At 36.7% G+C, this 11,817-nt stretch overlaps 1 pseudogene across 1 annotated transcript; it reads right to left on the bottom strand.

Annotated features, from left to right (window-relative positions):
- Positions 1–388: 388 nt before the first annotated feature.
- LOC147411230 (uncharacterized) lies at positions 389–8,064 on the bottom strand (annotated as a pseudogene). Its single transcript, XR_015175438.1, has 10 exons — positions 8,060–8,064; positions 7,810–7,955; positions 7,495–7,646; positions 5,885–5,974; positions 5,687–5,821; positions 5,312–5,434; positions 3,413–3,498; positions 2,731–3,340; positions 2,535–2,614; positions 389–1,653 (listed from the first exon to the last, which is right to left on the bottom strand). The product of XR_015175438.1 is annotated as an uncharacterized LOC147411230 (transcript).
- Between the last annotated feature and the right edge of the window lie 3,753 nt (positions 8,065–11,817).

The following is an 11,817-nucleotide window of genomic DNA, read 5'->3' as shown; positions in this document are numbered from 1 at the left end:
AAATTCCATTCTATCCACTGAACATAATTCCCCAGTCCATATACAGTAGTGCGTCAAGTACCTCTTGTGCATAAACAAACATCTTCAAGAATTTACGAAGTAAGCTGGTTCAATTAATTTTCCAAACAATGCAACCCAATTCCAATTAGTTTTCTAGACAGATTCTGCTCAGATTAAGAAAATCAATACTTTTCTTCGGAAGGTTAGTTTGGATCAAGAAGACGGAAACATGCTACAAGATAGACCCATGAGAAGTCCGTGTTATGCCCTGCACACGAAGGGGATATTTAAGCGTGCCTCCACTTGACCATGAGAGTAGCATAAATAGGCTGCATTGCAAGCAGTGAAGTTATCACACGCTACATACATAAGTTTTTCTGCCGTAATGTAAGAACAAGCCCAAGAAACATTTCCAACCAAGCAAAACTCAAAAACACTAATCCCAAAGAAGAAAGAAACCACCTCTATAATTACAACAAAGTTTCTCACAGCTCAAGAGTCTAGACCGACCAATGGTTGAGCATTTTTCAGAGAATCAACCCCACTCATTTTCAAGTGAAGTGAGCTGATCTAATGGTAGCAAGTAGATTACAGATACTCTATACAAAGTACAAATTAAAGAAATAACTATTACTTCTGGAGGATATGTATCTCATATAGGGAGAGGATATCCTTCTTGTTGGGATTCCTCAACTTAAGCAACTCAGCGCCATAACCATGTTTTGTGAGCTCCTGCTTCAGTTTCAGTACGGTGAACCTACTATGATCTTCCGACTCTGTTTGCTGGCTATGATTGTTATCCTCATCACCCTTGAAAGCTGAAAGTGTTGTGCTCTTGAACCTCTTTCTTCCCCTTATTATTCCACCATCAACGTCCATATCTTGGATGGCTTCTAACCCCACATCGTAATCATCTACCCTTGAGCGTTTTCCGTGTGAAGCAGTCTTCAGTTTACTATCTAATGCAGTTTCATTTAGACAGACCGAAGTCAACTCCTGTTGAAGTAAATCAAGTTTACCCTGAGTAGATTGTAGTTGCAAAGAAAGGGCTACAGTCCTACCGTTTGCCTCAGCTTGAGCTGCTCTCTCAGTCTCCAGAAGGCTCTTAAGGACTTGGACAGTGCTAGTCCTCTGCCCGTTGTTTGATTGTAATAGTGACTCAATCTCTTTTTCTCTCTCTTTGACTCTGGCCTCCAGTAATGAGACTTTCGAAAGGGCGTCCATTTGAGAGGCACGCACCCCCTCTACTTCCTCTATAAGATCAGCTTTCTGTCTCTCCAGGCTTTAAACTGCCTTTCAGTCCTCTCAATCTGTGTTAATCTTTCCATTGCGACTCGCTGAACATCATTCTTTTCCTTTTGAGCAGCGACTGCTTCTGCCCGTGCTTTATCAGCCAATTCGGTTGCTCGCTTTGCATCTTTTTCTGCATTCTTGCACCTTTCCTGGGCTTCCTCAATCCTTTTGAACTCGGACAGGTACTTTTGCTCCAGATGGGTCTTCTCTTGTTCCTGTATCTTGGCTTCTCTCTCAAAGGATTGAGATGCAACCTTCACAGCATCTAACTTTTCAACCAACTCTTTGATTTCAAATTTCTGTGCAGATAGTTCCAAATCATAGCTCCTCATTTTTGACTTGGCAGCCTGTAAATTAATTCTAACATATTATAATGAATCATTCAAAGGGAAAACATACTGACAACGTGTGCTTGTGTGTGCGTGTGCCTATATATGAAATTTATACCATACATGCTCACCTATAGGGTTTATCAAAATAGACAATCTATCAAAAGTGACTACTCAGGCAGTCTTATCCATGCCCAACTCTACACCACCATGCATCGTGAACTTTTGCCCCATGAATATCATCCCTGATTTTTATTTTTACATGGTAAAAAAGGCAAGAATGGAACTTTCCTTTTAACATGCGGCCAAAGGTATCTAAGCTGACTCTTACCACATGAGGAGATAATGCATGACAAGACACATGGAGCCCCTCAGGTTTGCCACATCAACTGTCAGGCAATGTTTTCAAATAGCATATTCTATGTGGCGTGATCAGCATATGTAATTGCACAATAGCATATGCAGAAGCACATAGCACCATTTTTCTTTTTTTCTTTTTTTCTTTTTTTCTTTTTTAAATAGAAAAAAAAGGAAAATTTATGATTATTATAACAATTCTTGGAAAAAAAATTGTAATCTTTTATTACCAATTTCTTCATAGTTTATTATATTTTCATATTTAACAGGTATGTAAGATGCATAAACTCAAAAATTTGAAGAACAATAGTGAAAATAAGATTTAAACAGAATACAAGAGAGTAGAAGAGTGAAAGAAATAGCTTAGAATGATGTAAGAATAGGATATTTATAGGAGAAGATCCATTTGAATCTTCTGAGTGCAATTGCACTCCAAACACATTATTATAGAGTACTCCACCAAGAAATTTCTATGTATAATCGTTGTCTGCATGTTTGTGTGTGTGTGTGTGTGTGTGTGTGTGTGTGTTAGAGAGAGAGAGAGAGATTGCAAACATGTGAAGGTTGGAAGAAGCAGTTGTCAAACGCTGCTCCACATTTTCAATCTTCACTACTTTATCCTTAATTTCCTCGTCCTGTCATTCATTAATTAAGAGAGAAATTACAACTAAATCACAAGGCCTCGACTATTAAACAGAAATGGGAATATGTATGTGTATGTCTGTAGATAGAGAGAGGTGTAATGCTTCACCTTTCCAACCAAACTAGAAGAGAACTGTGCTCTCAGGACATCTTCCCTCAGTTGTGTCTGCTTACTTGCACGTTCCTGCACTGTTGCCGCTTTCTCCATAGCTGCTTTGGTTTCTCAAGCAGCAATGTCAAACTTCCTTTTCCACTCTGAGGCCTCCTCAGCTGATTGAACCTGTTCACGGGCAGCAGCAAGTCTAGCGTTGGTAGCACTAATTCTGGATTGGAGGACCACTATTTCGGCACTTGTATTGTCCTCCTCGGCTTTCTGCTTTGAAGAGATTTGTTCATATTTTCTTTTCCATTCCAAGGATTCCCGTGTAGCAGACTCCACAGCTTTTAATAAACTTGAACACCTCTCCTCAAATGAGCTACACTGGCTCTGCAAATTAGTTATACGGCAAGTATACTCATCCACTAGCTTCTTCTTGTCATTGATAGCATCCTCATAACGCCTCAGATACTCGGCTTTGTTCTTCTCGCTTGCTTCCAATTGCTTGTTAAGCAATCCCATCTTGTCTTCGATTGAGCGGCATTTCAATGAGAGAGCACTCTTCTCTGACCCAACTTGATCTAATTGCTTCTTGGCAAGGTCCAGTATTAAACCTTCCAAACTGGAAAATAACATACCATTAGATTTGATATAAAAAATAAAAATGTAAGCAAGGAAAGATAGTGAGCCAAACCTTCGTTGTAAGAAGGTGGCCAGTTTCTGCCATTTTCCCGGACCATGAGATGACGTTTCATACTCGGATAGCAGAACATCAAGAACCTGCAAGGAATGTTAAAAGTCATGCTAAAAAATATGAGAGTTTTAGAGTCTTTCAGGAAACCCATTTTGTGCCTTTTCAAGGTGAAGAGACACATTTGAATAGAAATACTATTTCCCCATTGATCTATGTAAAGGGAAATAATTGCGCAGTGATCTTAACCCTACACATGTCCAAGCCGGCTAAGTGGTACCTGACACAGATCAGCTTATGAGGCACTGTCCAGCAAACAGGGCAGATCAGAGAGGATATCTCCCTAGTCTGGCTAGCAGGGCAGCGTAACAATAAGTGAAGCCAGTCCTGCCAAGCCTCAAGAAACCCGCGATACTGTTGCGTGCATGTCAATCCCGGAAATCCTGGAGGGGATCTCCGCAGATAAGTTCGATCGATCCAGAAGATCCCGATTAGGTTAACAACCCCGCAGAACCAACAGAAATCCCATGATTACAGCCTATAACTGGGGAAACCCTAGAGTAAGGTTAGGGGGTTAAATAGCACAGTAAGCATTATTGAAAAGGGGGGTTGGCTGGAGAGATCAAGAGCTAAGAGTACTGATTACTGTTCTTCTACTTCTCTAACTTGAGCGTCGAAGTGTCTGTGGTAGGTACCAAGCCACCGCGAGGAGGGAGGCGCTAGGAACAACTTTAGATCAGTGCGGGTTAGGACCATCAAAGCCGCCCACCGAATTCCGACCGTTAAGGTTAGAGTCCTACAGTTGGGGTGGTTGTATTCACTTGGTAATTTATATATGAATTCTTAAATGTTAGAAGGTTTCTTCTGATTTAATTAAATATCTAATGGGTTTTTAAAACCATTGCCTCAATCATTGTCTATCCAGTATCATAGTTTTTTATCGCACCTCTTTGTGGATCTAGCATTAGGTAAAGCATGATTACTCGTTACTTGGACCCATGCCACTCACACATCCAAGTCCTCATGCTCACGCATTACATGCATTATTTAAAAACAGGGGATGACCACCCCACCCCACCCCCCCCCCCAAAAAAAAAAAACCTGAAACATAATGGAGTACTTTTTGACAAAATATCGAATATGTTCTATACAATTCTTATGCCCCCCCATAAGAGGGAGTGAGTGGCCACAGGTGACAAGAGAAGACTAGCGATGAGCGGGTGTCAATGGAGCTGAGAGTCTTTCAAAGTTGTCAATTAAACGAGTTAGATCAACGTTAATTAGGGAAGCTATGGTACTCAATTCAGACTAATTAGTAGGTGGCGGCATGGTGATCCAATTGATGAGAAAAAAATGACATTTAATTATAAGTGAGATGGTTGGCTTTCAAAAGATCTCCAAGACCTCAACTCTTACATCATACAAGTATAACAATCGGAAAAGGATAAACAAAACAAAAGCACATGTAGGCATACCCTTTCTTTCATTTATTCCCTAGTGATTAAGACCTAAAACAGATAAAGCAGAAACCTGCCCATCAACGTAGGACGCAAGGTTCAACCCTCATTGATAGCATTTTGTTGATTCTACTCAAGGCCAAAGACTCAAAGTCAAACATCAAGACTGGTATCTGGGAATTGGTCTAAAAATTATTCTAAACCAAAATTACTGACAGTGACAAGAAAATTGTACACTAACAGTAGGATAGATAGTGAAACCATTTAGATCATTCCGGAGAATTTAATTATAAATAGGATAACAACTACAGAAAGCAGATGAAAAGCTTTCTAAAACTGCAAAAGTGACACAACTGGAAATCAAATATAATGAATATTTAAGAGAGGGATTTTCTGAAAGGGGCATGAGGAATAACAATAATGATTGGGAAACGAAGCAACTTACTTTGAGGACATTGTCTATTTTGGCATCAGGACCGTGACAAGTTGCTCTTAACTTCTTTTCCATGCTTTGTATGGCATTTGAGCATCTTAACTCTGCTTCCATAAAAGCATTCTTTTTGAAGTCCTGCATCAGTGGTTGGTCCAAATCGATTTGAAACATCAGTACTTTAGAGGCATCTTCATAAATAAAGGATAGAATAGTAAACATCAGCACCAAGCAGCAGAGAAATAAAAAATGAAAATGTCGAGCTTTCATAGTGTGCATGATGGGCACTATTAATCCATGGGCAATTTGAATCAAGACACGTGCGCTCACATGCACTCATACACCTGCCAAATATTATGCAATTTGAAAAAAAAAATAATAAGAAATCACCTCATATGCCTTCTTGAAGAAACTCTGAAGAAGTTTCTCATACTTCTGTCTGGTTGAACCAGCCCCCACAGCACTTGCGTTAAATGTGGCAAGTAATTTTTAAACTGCATCTTCATGTGCTTCTCTTAAGGCAACCTGCAATACTTGAAATTAGAAAACAATGGTAATCACCAAGAAGTTGCATACAAGAACACTTACTTCCTCAGCAGGCTTTGACCTATCAAAAGAAGGCATATAAACTTCAGTAGCAGAATCATATGCCCTCTGACATTCTGCTCCTTCAACACTCTGCAAGAAGACTTGTTCAATAGAATTCCAATCTTCTCAAAGAAAGAAGAGAAAACTAATTATCCACTTGAGTCGCACAGAAGAGAGAAAGGGTGTAAGAAATATTTATCTTTAAACATAGACAATTAAAGAAGCCTGTTAACTACAGACTTGATGTGATCAGAGTCATTGCATCTAATATTATAAGTCATAACATCCGCCTTGGTCTAAACAAGGTGGAGAAAACCAAAAAAGTAAGGGTACAAAAGGATAAGAAAATCTCAATCAAGATCAACCAAACAATTGTGAATTCCCAAAAGCCCAATTTTATGAGATTCTGGTAAAAAGACAGCATCTAAGCCTCACCAACACAACAATTTCAAATTCAGAAATTAGTTTTTGTGATGTTCTAGAACCGTTAGTCCATCAATTATATCTTGTAACTAGTAACTAGTAACGAAAAGTTTCCCATAACATGGAATCAAACTCCCTTAAGTGGCCAATTCAAGATATGAAGCTTGAGGAAGGTGCTAGCTAGCTTAGTTGGTGAAGTTTATGGGTGATGACACCAATATAGACCCAGATTCAATTCCCACAATCACCGAGTTAACTGATCTCATTAAAAACTATGAAGCTTTTGAGTCTGAGAAAATGTGAGAGAATCAATATTTATTTCTATTCAGGCAAAACAAAGAATACTAAGATACACAAGGGGCCTTTCAAGAATATTAGAAAATTTGATTGAGAGATGTTCCCAATGCCAAATTAAAGAGATGCTATAAAACCCTACATTGGCAAGTTTGTTCTCCAAAGTAGAAAACTGTTGGCCGAAAGGTGTTCCAAACGTAGTGTTTTATATATTAAAAAAAAAAGTGTTCCAATTGCATCAACAATTAACAAGAGGATTTAATTTTTCTTCACATCTAGCATAAAACCAACTAAGCTTCACCAGAACAAATTTTACAGCCAGTGGTCGGTCTTTTTTTTATGGGCAAGGTGGTTGGTACACCATGCCCAACCAACCAGGTTAACACTAGGGAACTAGGTTCAAACAGAGGAAACCTGCCAACCAGTAGTAGATTGGTCCAGATATTATTTTGTTAAAAATAATTTTGAGAGAGTCCCCAATGTAATTTAAATAATTTTATATGTAAGATGGACTTTAAGATGAATGCAGAATTTTATGATCGTTGCCAATCATCATCAAAGCCTTATCCAAAAAATTGGCATAAGCCGAAAGAATCATGTTCCTCCATTCAGTTTTGTCTAAATGCATGTCTTTTGTTTAGTTTATCACCTATAGTGGCAATCTTATTATTTTGTGTTCCAAATTTCAAAGAGGAATTGGAAACAATGTTGTCCAATTCACCTATAGTCAAATCTACTACCTTTGAGATACAAAGGAATATCTATCTTGCAGTTGTTTTAGTTTCCACACAATACACCAACCAAGTATAACAAATATCAATAACTCCCAAATTTTATCAAACCATGAAAACAGAATGAAGTATAATAGGGGACAATCTGGAACTATAACTAACCTGCCAGGAGGAAGATTTTCTAAGCACAGCACCATTATTAAGAGCATCCAGAAAAGATTGTGTGATACCAGCAAGAATGGGGAGACATGTTCTCTCAAAAACAAATTTAGTTAATGATTTAATACACCAATAAGATAGAATGAGATCATAATTTCAAATACAAGAGGGAAAAAAGTAAAAGGAACTATACAAACAGTAAAGTTATCAAGTCGTTGTAGCTCATTTTCATTGTTCAAGGGCTGGTCTGGGAAAAGTGCCCGAATGGATTCCCTCCCGTATCTGTTAATTATTTTTAAGAACCTTACATCAAAATACCAAGTAAAAGCTCCAGTGTTTGATAAGGCAAGATTAGGGCTGTGTCCTTCAGGACAGGAATGCAGCAGATGCCACCAGAAAAACCTAACTCGCAAAAATCATAATTATATGTCCTATTGATACATACCAAATCACCGTAAAGAAGCCTGGGGATAACATATGGTTAATGTGTCAGAAGAAAAACAAACTATACGTAAGTGTAAATATCCTCCAATAATTTAAGACTTGCAAGTGAGATTCTATGCAGTACCTCATTTTTGGCAGCTATATCTTTTCCACCACCTTGCATCGGCCTCAAGGCTAGCTCTAGGTGATTACTTGGTGTTATCTTCTGCTAAGTACAAATAGAATTCCTGCTGCAACAGATGAATTATTACATTATAAATCACTGAATCTATATAATAAAACATAATTGTGAGTCCTTCCTTTTGTCTCAAGATTTATACTCATAAACAATGAATTTCGAGGACATGTTTTACCTTTTCTCTAATCTATTTTTTAAAAATACCCCTAACTTTATTCTCTCTTTTTTTTTTCTACTCTTTTCTAAAAATCATTGAATCTATAATGCATATACTCCATTTTCGCTTAGACTGAGCTCGAGAGCACCAAAAAATTTTCGAGAAAGAATTTAACTCAAATTGATTTTTAAATAATCGCGAGGACCCCACGTTGAGCCAACAGATTAATAGCATTTTATGATTTTTGCCTGGTATGGAGAGAACCAACAGTCAAGCTTAATTTTTAACATGGTCATAGGTTACCAATGGCCAGAACAATAATTTGCACTGTATGGAGGTAACCAACGATCAGACTTATTTTTTTAACCTAGTCAAAGGTTACTAACAAACAAAAGAAATTGTTATACAATATGGAGATGATCAACAGTCAAAAGGGAATTTTGCACTAGCCCTTGATCACCTAAGGCCAGTTCTGTTAGACAGTTAGGAGGCCCCATATGCATTCGAATTTGTTGATGGCTAATTACCCTTTAACCCATTTCTTAATAATTTTTTCCTCAAGAAAAATCTTCATTTTTACATGTTTACCCATAATTTAATTTCCTAATAAACCCACTATCAACGTCTTTTTGTAAATTCTCATTTTCTTTTAACAAAGATCCTTAGTCAATTTAGTCCCTACATGAGTGTAGTTACTACCCTAACCTCAAGTTGTTAGAACCAAATATAGGTAGTTTCTACTTATGTCCAGTAAGTCTATCCTCAATTCTAGAAGAGTCAAGGTAATTAGACTTATTTTAAAAGGGGTTGACAATTTTACCCAACTCATAAATTTCTCTAAAACTTGTGAGCAAAGACTAGATTAGTTCTATGTTGTTAGAGAGTTAGTCGAGTTAGATGACATTAATACCTAAAATCCTCATCCATATTTACATGCCATGTAGTCTAATTCTCTAAGATTTGACTTAAAATCAAAGACCTAAGACTCTTTTACCATCCTAGCTTAAAGAATTATCTAGAAACTATGACATTTTACAATCCTACCCTCTTGATCATCATGATTGGTGAGACTTTAAGTGAGTAAAAAACCTTTAAATCCAAGGAGAGTAGAGGTCATTTGAATTTTTTATAGAGGTTTTGTTGTAAATATTGAAAACTTCATGATTTGGGACAACTTTAACCCCAAGGATCTCTTAAACTCCTATAAATATAACTCATATTCAAAGCAAAAAGGGGGGAGTTCAAGGTGATTTAAAATTCTATCCAAACTCTCCCAAACCTCTCTACGCCTTCATATTTTCTCAAAACCTCTTTAAGACCCTTAGAAACTCAACCCAAGAATAATAAAAAGAAGAAGAAGACTAAGGTGGGTTAAACCTCAATTCTCCCCTCTAATTTCCCCATTCTTATTGTCCCTTCTCTACTTTAAGCATTTTTTTTTTTCTATTTGCAAGTGTAATCTCATGTTTTTCTAATGTCGATTCCCAGACTTCTTGTTTAAAGGCTTGGGGAGAGAAAGTAATCCCTCTTAGAGGTAATCTCCCCCAATAAATCCTCAATAAGTTCATTGAAAACATTAGATTAGGTTGATTTACTCTTTACTTACTCCTATGCAATTTAAATTCTTTAACATAAGTACTTTCAATTCTTTATAATTTCAATTGTAGAGTAATTATCTTTTATCTTGTTCATTTTGATGGGAATAGAGCTAGAGAGTAAATCCTCCTTGGAGGTAGTCCAAATAGAAATCCTGCAATAGATGCATTATTACACTATAAATCATTGAATCTATATAATAAAACATAACAGTGAGTCTCACTCGTTGTCTCAAGATTTATACCCATAAACAACGTATTCTGAGGGCATGTTTTACCTTTTCTCTTCTTCCATTTTTCAAAATTACCCCTAACTTTATTCTCTTTTTTCTTCTACCCTTTTCAAAAATCACTGAAAATATATTATAAAACATAATGGTCTCAATGCATGCTTATTTCCTCTAAAAGGAAGAGTGCATGTGATGCATCTGATGCTCAATTAAGTAATAATGGGATATGTTACTTATATACGAATAATAGAATTTTTGGATAAAATTAATAATAAAACATCTACAAAGGTAATTGTGTTACTTAACTTACTATTATTTATCATATTTTATTATTCAATAAAAATCAATATTTAAAAGGGTTTAACTTAAAATTTTAAAATAAATTATAATTTTGTAATTAAGTTATTATTAGATATTGATGTAAATTTATCAATGATTTAACTTTAATTAGAGTGAATGTATTCAAAGACATGAGGTTTTGAAAAATTCCATTCTTTTTTTCTTTTTTGCTAAGCAAGCGAAGAGATTTTATGTATAAATGGAAAAATTACAAGCATGAACGCATCATACACTACATGAAAATTGGAAAATTCGACAGAAAAAATTGACGGACCAAGGCCCATGAATTTTGACGGTCTAGGACCGTCGAAATTCTTGATGTTCCTAGATTTGACGGCTTAGAACTGTCGAATTTCTCCCATCCTTCATTAATTTGATAGTTTTGGCTTGTTGAAAAAAGAAATTTTGATGCCAATTCGACCTCTTGGTCCGTCGAATTTTATAAAATTTGACAACCCAAAACTGTCAAATTTGAGCTTTTTCATATTGTGATATCCACTTAAATTACATTACACCAGGTGAAGATAAATTCTCCTGGGCAAGGGTGGCAATGCGTCCGCCACTAGGGCCTTAATGCTAATTTCGGCCACATTATTAGAAGCAACTTCAAAGCGATAAAAATAATAAGCCCATGGAAGATAATTGTTTCTATATTTAGTAAGAGTTTTGTAGTTTAAATGAAGACTTTGTCCAAGAGATGGTGTAAATTCATATATATTTCGGCCCTGTGGTTCAAGAGAATTGATATATATATTTTTTTTTTATAAATAGCATTTCATTAATAACAACACTAGACCAGTCGAGGTGACCAACCTAGCAAAACCTTACAGATATGATGCTCCTCACTAGAAATACATCGAATCCCATCCCAATTGAAGATAAAATCTTCAAAGAAGATCCCCCTAAACTCCTTATAGACTTTGGACCAATAAAAGATAAGACTCAAGATGGACATAATTGTTGCCGTACAATCTTCTTGTTTTCCCTCAAAAATACGCCTATTTCTCTTAATCCACACCCCCCCCCCCCCCCCCAAACAAATTGCAAATGGTGTAATGCTCCATAACAACCTCATCGCTCCACCAATTGAGAAACCAATTGACGACCAACATGTGAAGAGGTCCTTTACTGTTTTCGGTAAACAAGTTATTACTCCAAATAGCTTAAAGAAGTGAGCCCAAACACTATGTGCAAATTTACAATGTAGAAGTAGGTGGTCCGATGATTCTCCATTATCCATACAAAGCACACAACAACTTGTCCCACACATCCCACGCCGCATCAAAAAGTCCATTGTTTGAATCCTTCTTAAAGACGCCATCCATGTGAAAAAGATAACTTTACTTGGCACTTTTGGCCCCCAAATTGAGATGTGTGGAAAGA

The sequence above is a fragment of the Akebia trifoliata genome, chromosome 1, assembly GCF_017979445.1.
Source record: "Akebia trifoliata isolate Shusen 1 chromosome 1, ASM1797944v1, whole genome shotgun sequence".
In the NCBI taxonomy this organism is placed as follows: domain Eukaryota; kingdom Viridiplantae; phylum Streptophyta; class Magnoliopsida; order Ranunculales; family Lardizabalaceae; genus Akebia; species Akebia trifoliata.
The sequence above is the reverse complement of the archived record's forward strand: the minus strand, read 5'-3'. Positions and strand labels throughout refer to the sequence as shown.